The 16,938-nt window shown below is 47.6% G+C and overlaps 1 long non-coding RNA gene across 1 annotated transcript; it reads right to left on the bottom strand.

The window, feature by feature from the left end:
- Positions 1 to 1,698: 1,698 nt before the first annotated feature.
- LOC142201398 (uncharacterized) lies at positions 1,699 to 16,580 on the bottom strand. The gene is made up of 3 exons (XR_012715518.1): positions 16,522 to 16,580; positions 13,230 to 13,365; positions 1,699 to 2,441 (listed from the first exon to the last, which is right to left on the bottom strand). It is a non-coding gene; the product is annotated as an uncharacterized LOC142201398 (long non-coding RNA).
- Positions 16,581 to 16,938: the final 358 nt, after the last annotated feature.

Genomic DNA, 16,938 nt, shown 5'->3' with positions numbered 1-16,938 from the left:
CCACTTCCACGCCCATGTCCCCTTGGGACCGGTGGGGGACGCAGCTGTCAGACCCACACCGATCAGATATTTGTCGCCTATCCTGTGAACAGATAAATACTTTTCATGGCATAATCCTATTTACAGGGTTTTATTTTAAGCTTAGTACCTATTACAGCGGCCATTCCCCACAGCTCTGACACTAATCTATCCTGACCACTAGGACCCCCCACCATCATCAAAACAAGGGTCCTACATTTGTACTACTGCGCCATTCATCCCTATGGGACTGCTGAAAAGAAATAGAGATCAGAATTATCTCTGGCTGTCTCAAAGAAATGAACGAATCAGCAGCGCACATTGTGGATCATATAGGGCAGAAACAGGACATGTGATCAGTGGGGGTCCCAAAGGACAGATCCCCAGTGATCTACTTTTTATTCCTAGAGGGAATAGCTTGTTGTCTCTGGTGCTGGAAGCCGACATCTGTGTCCCTGGTATAGCGGTGGTGCCGGAGCACTACAGCCCTGCCCCCAATAACTAGGAACACAGCTGCAGTATTCACCCCCGCCTATATACAGTGAACAGAGCTGCAGTATTCACTCCCACCTATATACAGTGAACAGAGCTGCAGTATTAACCACCGCCTATATACAGTGAACAGAGCTGTAGTATTCTACCCCGCTTATATACAATGAACAGAGCTGTAGTATTAACCACCACCTATATACAGTGAACAGAGCTGTAGTATTCTACCCTGCTTATATACAGTGAACAGAGCTGTAGTATTAACCACCGCCAACATACAGTCTACAGAGCCTTCTAGGTTCTAGCACTGGAGACTGGCTGGAAGTGCTGAGTCCCACTGATCCAATATTGGTGACCCTATCCTAAGGGGGAGGGGGGGCCATCAGCCTAGAAAACCTGTTTGATGAAAGTTTTTTATAGACCACAGAGAAAACGAAAATGAAAACAGGACAATGAATATTTTTAGTTAAAAATTGATTTTTAATTTCATATTTAGTATCAAAAAGATAATAATAATTTAAGGTAAAAAAATGTAAAACCTTACAAAAGAAAGACCAAGGAGGAGGGGAAGACCCAAATAAGCAAGGAATGGGAATAGGAAGGGGAGAGGCGGGGGAACGGAATTCTAGACCACATCATGTTAAAAGATTATATAGTATATACTTAATAATGGACATCTGATGGGGCCGGGGTAACAGCTAGTGTCAGATCCTGAGGGGTCGTGCCTACACTGCACTGGGATTCGTTGTTACTAGCAATAGGTGGATTAACACCTGCAATATTTCCATTGGGGGAAAGCAGCACTTTTCTCTCTGCATGATTCGTGCGGAAAATACACAGACCCCATTATAGCCTGTGGGTCCGTGTGGTTTCATTGCTCATCGCTTTTTAATGCGTTCAATATTCCGTTCAGAGGGCATCTCCAAGCGGACTCTCCAAATGGAATACCGAACACAGATGTGAAGCAGCCTTAGCTAATGCATCATGGTACGTGTACGCTGACTTGCACTACCTCCCCCTCCGTCTCTCTAGCTATCCTGACCACTACTAGACCTTCTCAACTAAGGCTTGGTTCACACATCAGTATGCAATCAGTATGTGCATCAATCCGTTTTAAGTCTCAAACTGAATTCAAACGGACGGATGGCATACTGATGTGTGAACCAAGCATAATAAGCCCACCGCCCCCGCCCCATCATACTTGCCTCTCTCTTACTTCCAGACTTCCTCCAGTAAGACAGCTCCTCCCTCTTTTCTGACTCTGCCGCAGTACGCAATAGTCCAGCCGTTGCTCTTTGCTCTGCAGTCGGAAAGCCACCTCTACAACGCAGGCATGGGAGGCTATTGTTGTTTTAATGGCATTTACTCTGTAGCCAAAAATGACATGTCACCTGTATTCTATGTTTTGGTACAATTCCAGGGAAAACAAATTTATATGGTTTTATTTACATTTTAACCCCGTAACAAAAACCCAAAACTGTGCCAATATTATGACACCCATAACTTTTTTTCTAATTCCGTGTATGGGGGTGCATAGGGCATTTTTTTTTTTGCAGACCCAGGTATACCCCCCAGGGGGCCTTATCCCTAATGTAATGCATTACAAAATATTGGCACTTCTACTGCAGGCTGCATACATGTAGAGGCAGAGTAAGGGCCATTATATAACATGCTGCTCGCTGTGGGGCCATTATATTACATGTGGGCAGTGAAGGGGACATTCTCCTGAGTGTGGGGGCACTGAGGGGACCATCAAATAACTTTTACTGAAGGCTCCAAACAAAGCCTTATAAAGGTTTATAAAATAAGTGTTGCCTATTTGGAGGAGTCCGGTTGAGACATTTGATCACTAGGGGGCACATCGCTTGGTCTAGAGCACTGGCACCTAATGATCTTGTAGTGGAGTCTTCACACCATTGAGATCTCACATAAACCTAGAAACAAACAAAAACCTAGTTAAACATTGTTTTGAGGTTTATTTTTAGTCAAATGTATAAAAAAAAAAAAAAAAAAGGACATTCCGGAATTTGATGTGACAGCAGAGACATAAGCCCCATGTAAAACAATAAATCCCCCCCCCCATATGTTATTTAAGTGTTCCCTTCATGAGACTGACCCATCTGTCACACATCCTGCACCTCTCCCACCTCACACAACCTGAACCCCTCTATCATGCTCACACACAGCCTGAACGGTTGTGACTAAATACTAGATGCCCAGTGGCGTAACTAGGAATGGCGGGGCTCCGTGGCGAACTTTTGACATGCCCGCCCCCCCCCCCCCCCCCGAACGACACCGACGTCGAAGACCTCGACCGGCCCCCTCCTCCGCACTCTATTATGTCCCTTACTGCCCCCTGCACACAGAATTATGTCCCTTAGTGGCCCCTGCACACAGTAGTGGACACCCATAAACAATTATTATACTCTGGGGTCTGAAAAGACCCCAGAGTATAATAATCGGAGACCCAGGAGAATAAAAACATAAAAAATTACTGTTTCTTACCTGTCCCCGGCTCCTACGCTGTCTTCTCCGCTGCCGTTCTTCTGAAATGACGTCAGACATCACATGACCCGGGACGCAGGCCGGGTTCATGTGACGTCAGAGACGTCAGAAAGGAGGCCTGGCAGGATCGTGGAGAGGTAAGTAACAGTGTTTTTTATGTTTATTACCTCTCCCGGTCCGTTGATCATTATACTCGGGGGTCTGCAAAGACCCCCGAGTATAATGATGGTATTTGTGGGGCCCGCAGTGTCACTTACCGATCCCAGCCCAGCCAGAATCGGCAAGTGAATAGGGTCCCTAACAGCCTATAAAGAAAAAAAAAAAAAAATGCAGCGGTAGCGGCTGTCACCGGGCCCCCTAATGGCCCAGGCCCTGTGGCAGCTGCCTCTATGGTAGTTACGCCCCTGTAGACGCTGTAGGGACCTGGTCCTTACCAGGTCTAGTATTTAGCCGGCTCAGTGTGAGTTGTCTATTCCCCCTTACTGGTAAGGACCTTTTTCCCGCCTGGTGGTCGGGTCCTTAACCGAGATAGTATTTAGCCAGCTCACAGTGAATTGGCTAAATCCCGTACTCCAGAGGGACCAGGTCCTCACCAGTGATAGTATTTAGCCAACTCTATGTGAGCCGTCTATTTCCCATCATTTGTAGGGACCATTTTTGCCCCCTATAACACGGCGTATACGTTCCTAACTCCCATTGAAATGAATGGGATCTTTTTCAGAGCGCAATCTGCTCACACGTGTATACGTGCCAGATTGCACTCCACGTTACATCGTGTGAACGCACCCTCACAGTGAATTGGCTAAACCCCGCTCTCTGTAAGGACCTTTATAATAGCTGGGCTCCGGCTTCAGTAATGTTTGTAAATCTCACAATAAAGGGACAAGATTAGATCATAAGAATTATAAGATAAAGATAATATGTGTCTTATTATTATTATTCCAACAATTGTTTGGAAATCAACAATAAAAGCGGTAAAAATATTTTTCAGCAAAAAGTGTGAGGGAGTTTTCCTTTTCCATGTTTCCTATACATACAAGGTTTCATACCGGTGAGGTCCTTCCAGTGATAGTATTTAGCCGTCTCACACTGACCTGGCAATTTACTATACTCCGTAAGGACCTTTTCCATCTTTCCTATGCTTACAAGGTTTCATACCGGTGAGGTCCTTCCAGTGATAGTATTTAGCCGTCTCACACTGTATCCATGTATCATATACTGTACTTAGAAGGTTTCAGATGGTATAAGATAGAGTCAGTGTATGAAGAGATCTGTGGAGAAAGAGAACGTTGCATTGTTTGACGGTCCGTGACCCGGCTATGTGAATAGCCTCATTGAATGTAAGGCTGCCATGTGATGACATGACCATTATTCAGTGTAGTGTGAATGTAGGCTTATAATATGAGTCCTGTATACTGTTTATATATAGTAGATAACCGCTGTATTACCCAGAAGCCGCACGGCTTGTAACATCGGCAGCAGTTTTGTGAGTGAAGCCACTCTTTTCTGGTAATATCTAGAGATGAGCGGACGCCGTTCGATCGAATAGGTATTCGATCGAATATCTTGGCGTTCGATGTATTCGTTCCCAATCAAATACAAGGCCGCATACGCAGTAAAAATTCGTATCCCCTCCCACCTTCCCTGGTGTGTTTTTTGCACCAATAACTGTGCAGGGCAGGTGGGACAGGAACTACGACAACGGAGGCAGTGAAAAAAATGTAAAAAAAACCCATTGGCTGCCGAAAACAGGTGATCTCCCAATTCATAAGAACAGTGTCGGCCATCTTCGTCTCATTCTCGTGTTGGAGTGATAGAGTGTGGCGTCAGACTGTCAGTGCGATACAGTGCTTTGTTAGGGCTCATTCACACGGAGTAACGCCGGGCGTGTATCACAGCCGTACACACCGGCGTTACGGCAGACTGCCGAAAACTTCCCATTCACTTCAATGGGAGCGCTCCCATTGAAGTGAACGGGAAGTGTTTGGCAGTCTGCCGTAATGCCGGCGTGTACGGCTGTGATACACGCCCGGCGTTACTCCATGTCAATGAGCCCTTAGGCAGGAATTGAGAATAATAACAGCTCTTTTCAGAGCTCAATTAATAGCTAGCTAGCAAATCATGCAGCATAGCAGCAGGGGACGTGGAACTAGATACCCAGCTGGGTATCAGCTCCACATTATACGTACTAGAAAGGGGCTACCAGCAGTGCCCCTCGCCAGCACCAGGGTACGTGGGAGAGGAGGTGGATACCCAGCTGGGTATCAGCTCCAGAGTCCAGGTACTGGAGAGGGGCTGGCAGCAGTGCCCCTCGCCAGCACCGGGTTACGTTGGTGAGCACGTGGAACTGTATACCCAGCTGGGTATCAGCTCCACATTATACGTACTAGAGAGGGGCTACCAGCAGTGCCCCTCGCCAGCACCAGGGTACGTGGGAGAGGAGGTGGATACCCAGCTGGGTATCAGCTCCAGAGTCTAGGTACTGGAGAGAGGCTGCCAGCAGCAGCAGGAGACGTGGGTGAGGATGTAGATATCCAGCTGGGTATCCACTCCATAGCCCAGGTACTGGAGAGATTCAGTCAGGAACCAATTTACTCTTCCTCATCCTTCTCATCCTCCTACAACCCCAGCCCCTACTACTGAATGTTTGAAAAAAATTTATTTTTTTTAATTGAAATAATTTTTCTCATGCATACCCCCCACAGGGGCCTGCAAATTAATGTTTTAGGGCTCCCCCCACAGGCGCCTGCAAATTAATGTTTTAGGGTTCCCCCAAGGGCCAAAAAATAAAACCCTGCTGCTAAAAGGCTCTAGTCAGCCAAAGGGCCCAAAGCACTGCTTTTTAAAGGCTCAACTCACCCAAAGGACCAACAAATCTCTGCTGCTGCAAGGCTGAACTAAGTTCAAGGGCCTAAAACTCTGCAGGTAAAAGGCTGAAGTAACCTGAAGGGCCTCAATTTCTGCTGGTAGCTCAGCTTAAGGGTGTGTAACTTAATTTGGAAGCGCTCATGTTAAGGGCCTTAAAAGTGAATTTTGGAAGGTCTTACCACATCACACACATCCACAACGACAGTTCGGGGTGGGGACTAAAGGATTTCCCATTGCCTATTCCATCTGTGGTTGTCATGGAGAACGTGGTTTAAAAGGGGTGCTTTTTATTGTTTGTTGAGCTTGAATTGGGGTTTGTGTCCATCCATTTGGGGAGTAAAGAAGGTTTCCAGGTATTTTCCCACTTTGATAGAGGTTTTTTGGAATGTGAAAGTGTGTAGTTGTTAGGCTGTGATAGTGGGGTAATACAGTGACTTGGGCTTGTTAGATGCCCCCCAGACATGCTTCCCCTGCTGTCCCAGTTGCATTGCAGAGGTGTTGGCATCATTTGCTGAGGTGTAATAGTGGACTTGGTGACTCTCCTGAGTCGAATGGTAGGATCCTCTGAAACAAAGCATTTTCTCCCATAGACTATAATGGGGTTCGATAGTCGAATATTGAGATGCTATTCGTAACGAATAACGAACATAGAATATTTTACTGTTCGCTCATCTCTAGTAATATCCAGCATTCACTATACAATTGTATAGTAAAGTGTGCTGAATGTATCTTAGGGCGGGTTTACACCTGCGCCCAGTCTCCGCTTTGCAGGTTTCCGTCTTCTTTGTTTGCGAGAAACTGGACAGGAGACAAAAACTGGCAGTCACTTTTCATTTGAATGGGTTTGCAAAGTGTCCGCCCGTGAGCGTCTTCTGGCATCCGCGGCGAAACCTTTTTTTTTTTTTTTCCCCAGACACAAAGTCCTGCATGTCCAACTTTGTGTCCAGTTAAAAAAAAACAAAACAGTTTCGCCGCAGAGATTTGAAGACGCTCACGGCCACTCACAAGCGGACACTGGCTGCCGGGTTTCCATCAGGGTTTCTCGGGCACAAGATGGAAACTCACAAAGCAGAGACCGGGCGCAAGTGTGGACCCGCCCTTAGATCAGTCCTATTTTGTGAGGTCTCAGCCTAGAGTTACATGAAGGTATAAATTAAAGGGATTATTGGGACTATGATATTGATTGCTGTGGTCTCTTCTCTACTTACCAAGCACAGTGGCATACACTGTATAGAGGCCGTGCTTAGTATTACAGCTCATCCCCATTCATTTCAATTAGATTGAACTGCAGCATGGCCGTGTGACGTACAGATTCTAACTGAGTAGAAGTGGAGCTCAACAGCATATTCCTAGAATACTCCTTTAGGCCGGGGCCCCACGTTGCGGAAACACAGCTTTACTTGTTGCAGTTTTTTGACTCAAAGCCAGAAGTGGATTGTGCAAAAGATATAGGAAGTTCTTATACTTCTACATTTCCCATTCCTCTTGTAGCTATTCTTGGCTTTGCCTCCAAAAACTGCAACAAAATAAGCAGCGTTTCCGCAACGTGGGGCCTCACATATTAGTAACCCTTAGGCCGGCTTCACACGGACATTACAGTATGGAACGCTGAAGCTGCGAGGAAGCCGGAACTCCTAGCATCATAAACAACTATACTGCTGGGAGTCCAGGTCCTGGTCTGGGAACCACAGCTGACAACCAAATGTGTCCATGTGAAGCCGGCCTTAGGGTGCCATTACACATGTGATCTTTATTCACATTAGCGCATGTGCTGTTGTTTCTACTCTGATCAAAAACACACCTGTGTAATAGCAGCCCTAGGGCGGGTTCAGGCTACCCTTGTTAAAGGGGCTCTATCAGCAAAATTTTGCTGTATGAGCCCCACATATGCGTGAATAGCCTTTAAAAAGGCTATTCAGGCACCGCTAACCTTATTTTAAACCCCCGTCCCGTTTTAAAATAAAACTATAAAAACATATAGGTAAATCATACTTGAACATCCACGGGGGGCGGTCGCGCACGATACGACATCTTCTAGCACACCTACCTCTTCTTTCGGCGACGCCCTCCGGTCCTGGGTCTTCCCGGCTTCATCTTTATCTACTTCCAGCGGTTCAAATCCAATTGGTTGAAGTCCGGCGCATGCGCAGTAATGCTCCCTCTGGAGCTACTGCACATACTCTGGCACCATTTTTCTCAATGGCAGTGCCGCCGGAGTGTGCGCAGTAGCTCCGGAGGGAGCTCTACTGCACACACGCCGGATTTCAACCAATTGGATTTGAACCGATGGAAGAAGATGAAGCCGGGGAAGAGACAGGACCGGTGGGCGTCGCCGAAAGAAGAGGTAGGCGTGGCAGAAGATGACGTCGGATCGTGCATCACCGCCCAGTGTGCAAGTTCAAGTATGATTTACATATATGTTTTTATAGTTTTATTTTAAAACAGGACGGGGGATTAAAATGAGATTAGCGGTGCCTGAATAGCCTTTTTTTTAAAGGCTATTCACGCATATGTGGGGCTCATACAACAAAATTTTGCTGAAAGAGCCCCTTTAATGTCCGTTGATGGATGACCGCAACGGACATTAACTGCAGCAGAGAAATGGACAGAGACAGTCAGTGTCCATTCAAGTTAACACTAATGTAGACAACACGATGGCTGCTGTCTCCTGTCTGTCCTCAGTCTCCCATCTGTCCTCAGTCTCCCATCATTTAAGTTTAGTTTTGTGACTGAAGAATAAGTTGTGCGCACCGGACATTTTCCTTCCTTTACAAAAATAAACAAAAATTACGGAAAAAACACAAGAGACAGAAAAAAGGAGACAGAAGACGGCGTCCTTAATGGGTTTTTTTTTCTTAATATTCTAGTCAATGGGAACAGACGCAGGAGGATGAGGAGACTCCATCTATGTCTGTTGCTCTCATCCTATGACAGGTAACAGTAACGGACGTGCATAACAGTAGTGTGAACGTAACCTTACTCCATCATGTTCTAGGTCTTCCACTACTGTATGCAGAGATCCTGTTGTGCCTTGATGAGTCAGAGTCGCTTTGGTGACACAAGAGGTGGGGATGGGGTAAGTTATAGCGAATTGGTGGATTTCTTACTATTAAAGTTATGACATTCAGAAAACACTATTTACACATCTATTTTTTTAGTTTTTTTGCCCAAAAAATAAAATTTGTTAAAAATAAAAAAAAGTCAAAACAACAAAATAATAGCAAAACATGAACAAACTCAGAATCCCTTTAAAAAGTGACCGCTATCATTCAAACGCATTGTTTTATGACTAACACGGCAGAATAGCCTTAAGAAAGGCTATTTGTCTCCTACCTTTATCAGTCGTCTCCGGCCCGCCGTTCGGTAGAAATACCGGGTTTTTACCGGTATGCAAATGAGTTTTCACAGCACTGGGGGCTTCCCCAATGCTGCCAGAGAAGTCTCTCCAGCAATGCCTCCATCTTCAACAGCAACCACCTCTTCTGCGTCTTCTCTGGGGTCACACTCCGGCACCTGCACAGTCTGCTCTGCCATTGGGACGCAGACAAAAGCCAAGTGCACAGGCTGGCGGCCATTTTTTTGGAGGCCGCTACGCTCGCATGCACAGTAAGCTCCTGTAGTTGTATGGAGAACAGGAGCGTACTGCACATGCACGCGTAACGGCCTCCAAAAAAATGGCCGCCGGCCTGTCCACTCGGCTCTTGCCTGCATCCCGAAGGCAGAACCGACTGCGCAAGCGCCGGAGTGTGACCCCAGAGAAGACGCAGAAGAGGCGGTTGCTGTTGAAGATGGAGGCGTCGCTGGAGAAAGTTCTCTGGCAGCATCGGGGATGCCGCAAGTGCTGTCTGAGCGCTTCCCCCCACCCCACCAGTGCTGCAGAAGAACTCATTTGCATACCAGTAAAAACCGGTCTTTCTACCGAACGGCGGACCGGAGACGACGGATAAAGACGAATAGCCTGCACGTGTCAGCTATTCCGACGTGTCAGCTAGGAAAAAAAAAAAAAAAAAAAAGTGTTTAAATGATAGGATCCCTTTAAATAATTGTATCCCTTCCCGACATCTGTAATAGTACATGCCGGACCTTTAAAGATGGCGGCCATCATAGCCACTGGGTCTTCACAGTATTGGAGACCCGATACTAACGAGTGCAGCTATAACTACATCCAGGTATATCCCACTATCCCCCATGTCCCTCCGGTGTACCCCCACATTACTAACAAGCACTGCACTATCCCCCCCATTACTTTTTGTACATTGCAGCACATGGAAACTATATGTATATCTAAAGTAGAAAGTCCGCAGAGGAAAACTGCACATTTTACGTGAAAGGCCTTGTAGGAAAATCGCAATGTGTTTCCACAGAGGTTTTTCCTGCAGAGCTTTTTGGCTGTGGCCCCCTATGTGGGGCTTTAACCTAAAGCACATTGTCAATCACCTCTGCACCGCCAATGGAGGAGTTTCTTTGTGCCTCTTATGCAATCCTTAGGCCGGGTTCACACGGGGTATTTTGGATCGGAACCTGAGGCTGCCTCAGGTTCCGGTCCCAAAATACAGGTGGCTGTGACTGGATACCAGTGCACTGCACCAGCATCCAGTTGCGCACTCCGCTGCGGATTAGGTCCAAATGAATGGGCCTAGTTGGGAGGAGGGAGTGTCTTCAGGCGGATGTCGTGAGGTGTCTGAAGAATGAACATGTCCGTTCTTTTTTCTAGGAGCTGGAACAAACGGCTCCCAGAAAAAAACTGAGCAAAAAAAAAAAAATCTGTGTGAACTTACCCTAAATCCACCAAGCATCAACCATAGCCTGCCATCCATTAAAGTAACACAGCTCAAAATCCCCCCCCCCCCAATTCACCAGGCACCCCACAGTTTGCCATGCACCCATCTCTCCGCCACAGTGAATTGTGTACCCCACATCCACCCTGCACAGGGTCGGACTGGGGTGTTTAGGGCCCACCAGTGGAATTGTTTTTAGGGGCCCACCGCCAGGACCCCTGTAGATGAGTTGTACAGAGACAGGATGGCTAAAGGTAATATCAGGAGCCGGCTGCTCGCCTGCCATACGATGTGTACCACTGCACTACCTAAACCCACTGCTACATCCTGTATGGCAAGAGAGCAGCGTGGCTCCTAGAATTGTCACCATTACCTGTAGCCGCACTGTAATGAAAAAGCTCATCTGCAGAGGTCCTGGCTGTCAGATTCCCACAGATGTAATATTGATGGCTTATCCTGAGGACAGGCCATAAATATTAGAAACATGGATAAATCCTTTAAAGATATTGTCCAGGAATTGGAGCAACTCATGTGCCGGGCTGGAGGTTTAAAATAAAAGAGCATACTCACCTGTCCTCAGCAACCCGTTGTCCTCGGCCAGTGTCCATTCAGTCTCGTGCTGGCACCTTCTTGCTTGGAGTCCTGCACATCATGTGACCGCTAAGAGGAATTGGGTACAGAATTTCCAGAAATGAGGTGTTGCCATCAGACCGAACAGACAGAGGCGGAGGACAACAGGGTGCTGGGGACAGGCGAGTGTGTGTTTTTTTTTTTTTTTACACCTCCGTGGCTGAGGTGTAATAATGAGGGATGAATCAGCTGTTTGAGTGAATCGTGACATCTGTGCAAGCGCCGTGACCCCTTCTCTGTTTACACAGTATCGTACATATCACAGTGGCCATGTCATGTAACTACAGCCTCGTCCTATAAGCGTCTATGTGACAAGGCTGTAATTGCACCACACGGTCACTATAAACAGACAGCGTGTGATATAAACAGGCACCATGGCCCCTTCATACAACTGATCAGGGGGTCACTTATCTCTTATTGATGATTTATTCTGAGGATAGATCATCAATATAAATAGGCTTAAGGAGTTTTCCAGTACAAGGCCCCACGTGGTGTCCTGCAGCAAAAAAGCGCTGCGGGAAAAACCGCGTCCATGACGCATCACGTTTCTTGCCGCAGCCCTTTGCACAGAAAGTTTGCAGAGCTTTCCTCTCTATTTTCTGCTTCAATTATATTGAAACCGCCAGAATTTCCATAGGCATGCTGCAATGTCTAACTCTAAAACCAAGACTGCTTTGGAAATTACAGCATGTATCTTATTTTACCGCAAAGTGTGGATGGGGCTTCATATGGCGAAAACACCACGGGAAAAGCCGACAGTTCCTGCAATGTGAATGGGATTCTAGCAAATCCCATCCACACGTTGTGGAAAATTATGGGCAGTGAACATGCTGCGATTTCCAAAACCGTTGGGGTTTTGGAAATCGCTGGAATATCACTTATACCTACGAAAACACTGATGGTTTCCCTATAGGTGTAATGGAAGCAGAAAATGAAAAGCGCTGCGGGAAAAAAAACACAATGCGTTGCTGCTGCGGTTTTTTCTGCAGCGCTATTTTGTTGCAGTTTGCAACGTGAGGCCTTAGTCTTAATAAAGCCCAAGTGCCACTTTCATTAAATTAATTGCCCCCTCATAGTATGCCCCTAATTCCCCCTGACATAAATACTGCACCCCTAATATCAATGACTACCCCCTTATGTTCATAATGCCTCCTAATATAGCCTCCCCTTGTATTCGTAATGTCCCCTAATAACCCCTATAAAAATGACCCCCCTTATGTTCATAATGCCCCCTCCTTATAATTATAATTTCCCACTCCAAACAACCCCTTGTACTATTAAAATACCCAAAACTAAGCTTTAAAAAAAAAAAAAAAAATAATAATACTCACCTACCTGCGATCCTGATGAACGGAGGTGGCCACTTTACATCCAAGTGCAGGACGTCTGTGTATCAGCACAGTCGATCTAGTTAAAAATAAGGTATATTAATGGCGGTGCCTGGACCCAGAGCAGCGCCATTGGTGTAACTAATGTTTTGTGGGCCTGGGTACAAACTTTTGTCCGTGGTCCCCTATCCCCATAACTAGAGTGAATTCTTGATAGTGGCGGTTATGGGCGCTAAAGCAATATCTCAGATACCTGAAAGAGATACAGCTTTAGTACCCACAACTGCAGCTATCAAGAATACGGTGAGAAAGCAGCGCAACGCCCCACATGTAAGCAATACTGGGACAGCATAACGTGCTCCACAGGGGCCCCCAAACAGTATGATGTGCACCACAGTGGCCCCCAAACAGTATTACGTGCTCCATAGTGACCCCCATACAGTATGATGTGCACCACAGAGGCCCCCAAACAGTATTATGTGCACCACAGAGGCCCCTAAACAGAATTAGGTACTCCATAGTGACCCCCAAACATTATTATGTGCACCACAGTGGCCCCCAAAACAGAATTATGTGCTCACCAGTGACACCCCCCACAGTATTATATGCTCACAGGGTCGTGACTAGAGTGGAGTTGCTCCTGGTAGGTATGATGTCACAGGAAGGGGCGTGGCCTCTCAGAGGAGGGCAGAGTTTCGGCCATCACTGCTCTGTGTTGTATAGAGGAAGCCGGAGCCGAGCTCATGAAGCTGGAGAACAGAAAGCAGAGAGGATTGTCTTGTGGTAATGGAGGATGGAAGAGAAGAGACAGGTTTGTTTTACATGAGACGACATGTTGGATGAGGCTGAGGGGAGAGAGTGATGTAGTTACATGGGACTGCATGTTGGATGAGGCTGAGGAGAGAGAGTGATGTAGTTACATGGGACTGCATGTTGGATGAGGCTGAGGAGAGAGAGTGATGTAGTTACATGGGACTGCATGTTGGATGAGGCTGAGGAGAGAGAGTGATGTAGTTACATGGGACTGCATGTTGGATGAGGCTGAGGAGAGAGAGTGATGTAGTTACATGGGACAGCATGTTCCATGAGGCTGAGGGAAGAGATTGATGTAGTTACATTGGACTGCACATTGGATGAGGCTGAAGAGAGAGAGTGATATAATTACATGGGACTGCACATTGGATGAGGCTGAGGAGAGAGAGTGATGTAGTTACTTGGGACTGCACGTTGGATTAGGCTGAGGGGAGCGAGTTTTTTATGGGACTGTATCCCGGAGGGTCTGGTGGATTGGATTGATGTTTAGGGTGGTATAGGAGTCGTTGGCATAGAGGGAGACGGGGTCCTTTACGTGTTTCTGGCATTTAAGGGGGTGCAGGAGATCTTTGGGGGTACTGCTGCATCTAAGAGGGGAGGCAGTGGCGTGCACAGTATTACATGCCCAGCAGTGTCCCCCATTCAGTATTACATACCCAGCAGCCCCCCCCCCCCCATATACAATATTACATGTCAAGCAGTGCCCCCCCCCCCCCCAACACACACATTATATCTCCAGCAATGCCTCCCCCCCCCCCCCCAGTATTATATGCTCCCAACAGCCCCCTCCAGTGATATTATTCTACACTGTGGTCTCCTCAGACCCCAGAGTATAATAATCGGAGGCCCAGGGTAGGTGAATAAAAATAACAAACCCTAATACTCGCCTCGCCTTTCCTGGGTATCCTGGCTCCGGCTGTCTTCAGCATCTTCCTGACGTCTCTGTTGAGTCCTGTGATTGGTCCTCAGCAGTCACATGAGGGGTCACTGACATCATTACGCCGCTGCGCTCCATCTGACTGCTGGGGCCTAATCTCAGGCCTCAATCACATGATGGAAGACGCCGGAGAGGACGCAGAGAGGTGAGTATATCTATTTATTTTAAGTCACCTCTCCTGGGCCAGTGTCTATTGAAAAAGGGCCTGGCAATATGCCGGTGCCCCTTTTCATTTACAATATATATAGTGGTCGGGGAACCAGGCTTTCCCCTGCTGCTGTCACATAGTGGTACTGGACCCCGACTATCTCTAGCTGGCTACTGGCCCCGTGTCTCACCGGGCCAGGTCACGATCGTTACACCCCTGGCAGTGGGTCTTTGAAGTACTGCTGGTATCTAATGGGGGGCACTGGGTCTTTGGGATACTGCTGGCATCTGGGGGGGGGGGGGGAGGGGGTCTTTGGGGTACTACTGGCATCTAAGAAGGGGCAGGGGCCTATGGGGTGCTGCTGGCAACTAAAAGAGAAGGACAGGGATCTTTGGTGTGCTTCGAAGGGGGGGGGGTGCAGTTGGCATCTGAAGGAGTGCATGAGTCCCTTGGATGCTGCTAGCATCTAAGTGGGCAGGGGTCTTTGGGATGCTGGCATCTGAAGAAAGGTAGAGGTCCTCGAGGTGCTTCTGACATAAAGGGGGAGGTCCTTGGGGTGCTATTAGCATCTATGGTGTATGCTGTTGGCATGGATAGGGGCAAGGTGTCCCTGGCGTACTTCTGGCAACTAAAAGGGGCAGAGACCCTGGGGTGCCATCGACATCTAATTATGTTGGCATGCATCCTTGGTGTGCTTGGGCATCTACAGGGGGGCGATGTCCTTGGGGTGCTGCTGACATCTAATGGATGAGCAAACATCCCTGGGGTGCTGCTTGCATGTAATGGTGGGGAGGGTCCCCAGGGGGGCCTGCTGCATGCGTTTGTGTGGGTTCCCAGGGGTATTGAATTTGTGTGTTGGGGTCCTGGGGTACTGCTTGTATGTGAGAGGGAGTTCTGTCCCAGGGTGCTGCGACCTGTGTCCTTGTTTGGAGGCCCCTGGGATGCTACCTGTGTGTGTGTGAGGTGGTTTTGGTGATGGCCCCTTGGGTACTTCCACCTGTGGGCATGTGGCGGAGGTTCCAGGGTACTGCTTTGTTGTGTTTAGGTCATTTGGGTGCTGCCTTCATGTAAATGGGGGATTCCTGCAGTGCTGTTTGTATGTGGGTGGGGGTTGTTCTTGGGCCCTGAGATGTTACCACCTGTGTGTGTTTGGGGATGCTGCCTGTGTGTTGGAGGGGTCCGGCACCTTGGATGTTGCCACCTATGTGTTAGGGTGCTCCTGCTGTATACTGAGGGGGACTGCCATCTGTAGCCTGAGAGGGGCAAGGGGGGCTGCCATCTGTATGATAGGGGAGATCCAGGACCTGGGGGCTGCCTCCTGTGTGAGCTGTAGGTATAAATATTCTGCACTGCTCACTCTCCAACCCTGCAGTGATCACTAGCACCAAACTGATGGTCATTGCTGTATAAAGAGGTTACTCACAATGCAGGAACTCCTTTAGAGCAGAAAGAGTCCCTTCACTAGATGGGGGCAAATCTTAAGACATTACTTTTCTGTGTGTCATAACTGAGTGTAAACCCTTGACTGTGACTCTTGCACTTGGGGTTAGTCGTGGTCAGGTTATGACTGCAATTAACTCTTTCTAGTGCATGAGTTAGCAATTCTAACAAATGTCATGGTCACTTTACTCTCCCTGTACAGCAGGTGCAACCCTAAGGAAGATTAGGGCAGCTATACTTTATTTCAGGGGTCAGCAACCTTCGGCTCTCCAGCTGCTGTGAAACTACAACTCCCAACATGCTCCATTCACTTCCATGGGAGTTCCAAGAACAGCAGAGCAAGTATACATGCTGGGAGTTGTAGTTTTACAACAGCTGGTGTGCTGAAGGTTGCCGACCCCTGCTTTATTTGTATAGCAGGCTGCCTGTGTTCTCCCCCCCATATATTCATTAATACAACGTGCCCCCCGAAGACCACCAAGTGTGCCTGGTGAGCTGTATTCACCACTGACTCCCCCAACCTCCTGCAGTCAGTGATTCCATCTAAGTGATTGAATTGCTGATTACCCAAGAAGGGGTTCATCACAAGCTTGACATGACTGTGGTTAAGGCCCCACGTAGCACCTGTAGCAAAAAAAAAAAACACTGTTGGAAAAACAGCAACACATCAGGGTTCTTCCTGTAGCGCTTTGTACAGGTTTCCTCTGTGGACTTTCTGCTTTAACTATACCAATAGGGAAGCCGCCGCCGGTGTGTCCTGGGGTATAACTGGCATGCTCCAATTTCCAAAACCATGACAGTGCAGCGTATCCGCTGCATCTATTTTACCGTAAAATGGGGATGGGATTGGTTTTTTTTTTTCTGCCACGTTTCTTCCACGGTGTTTAAGTGGTGTGGGGAGCCAGCCTCATGGAGTTATCCACTTTCTCAGGGTAGGCCATCAATATTAGACCTGCAGGGGAACCCCAACACGTAAAACCCCTG

The sequence above is a fragment of the Leptodactylus fuscus genome, chromosome 4 (genome assembly GCF_031893055.1).
Source record: "Leptodactylus fuscus isolate aLepFus1 chromosome 4, aLepFus1.hap2, whole genome shotgun sequence".
Classification (NCBI taxonomy): domain Eukaryota; kingdom Metazoa; phylum Chordata; class Amphibia; order Anura; family Leptodactylidae; genus Leptodactylus; species Leptodactylus fuscus.
Note: the sequence above shows the minus strand (reverse complement) of the source record. Positions and strands in the feature narration are given on the sequence as shown.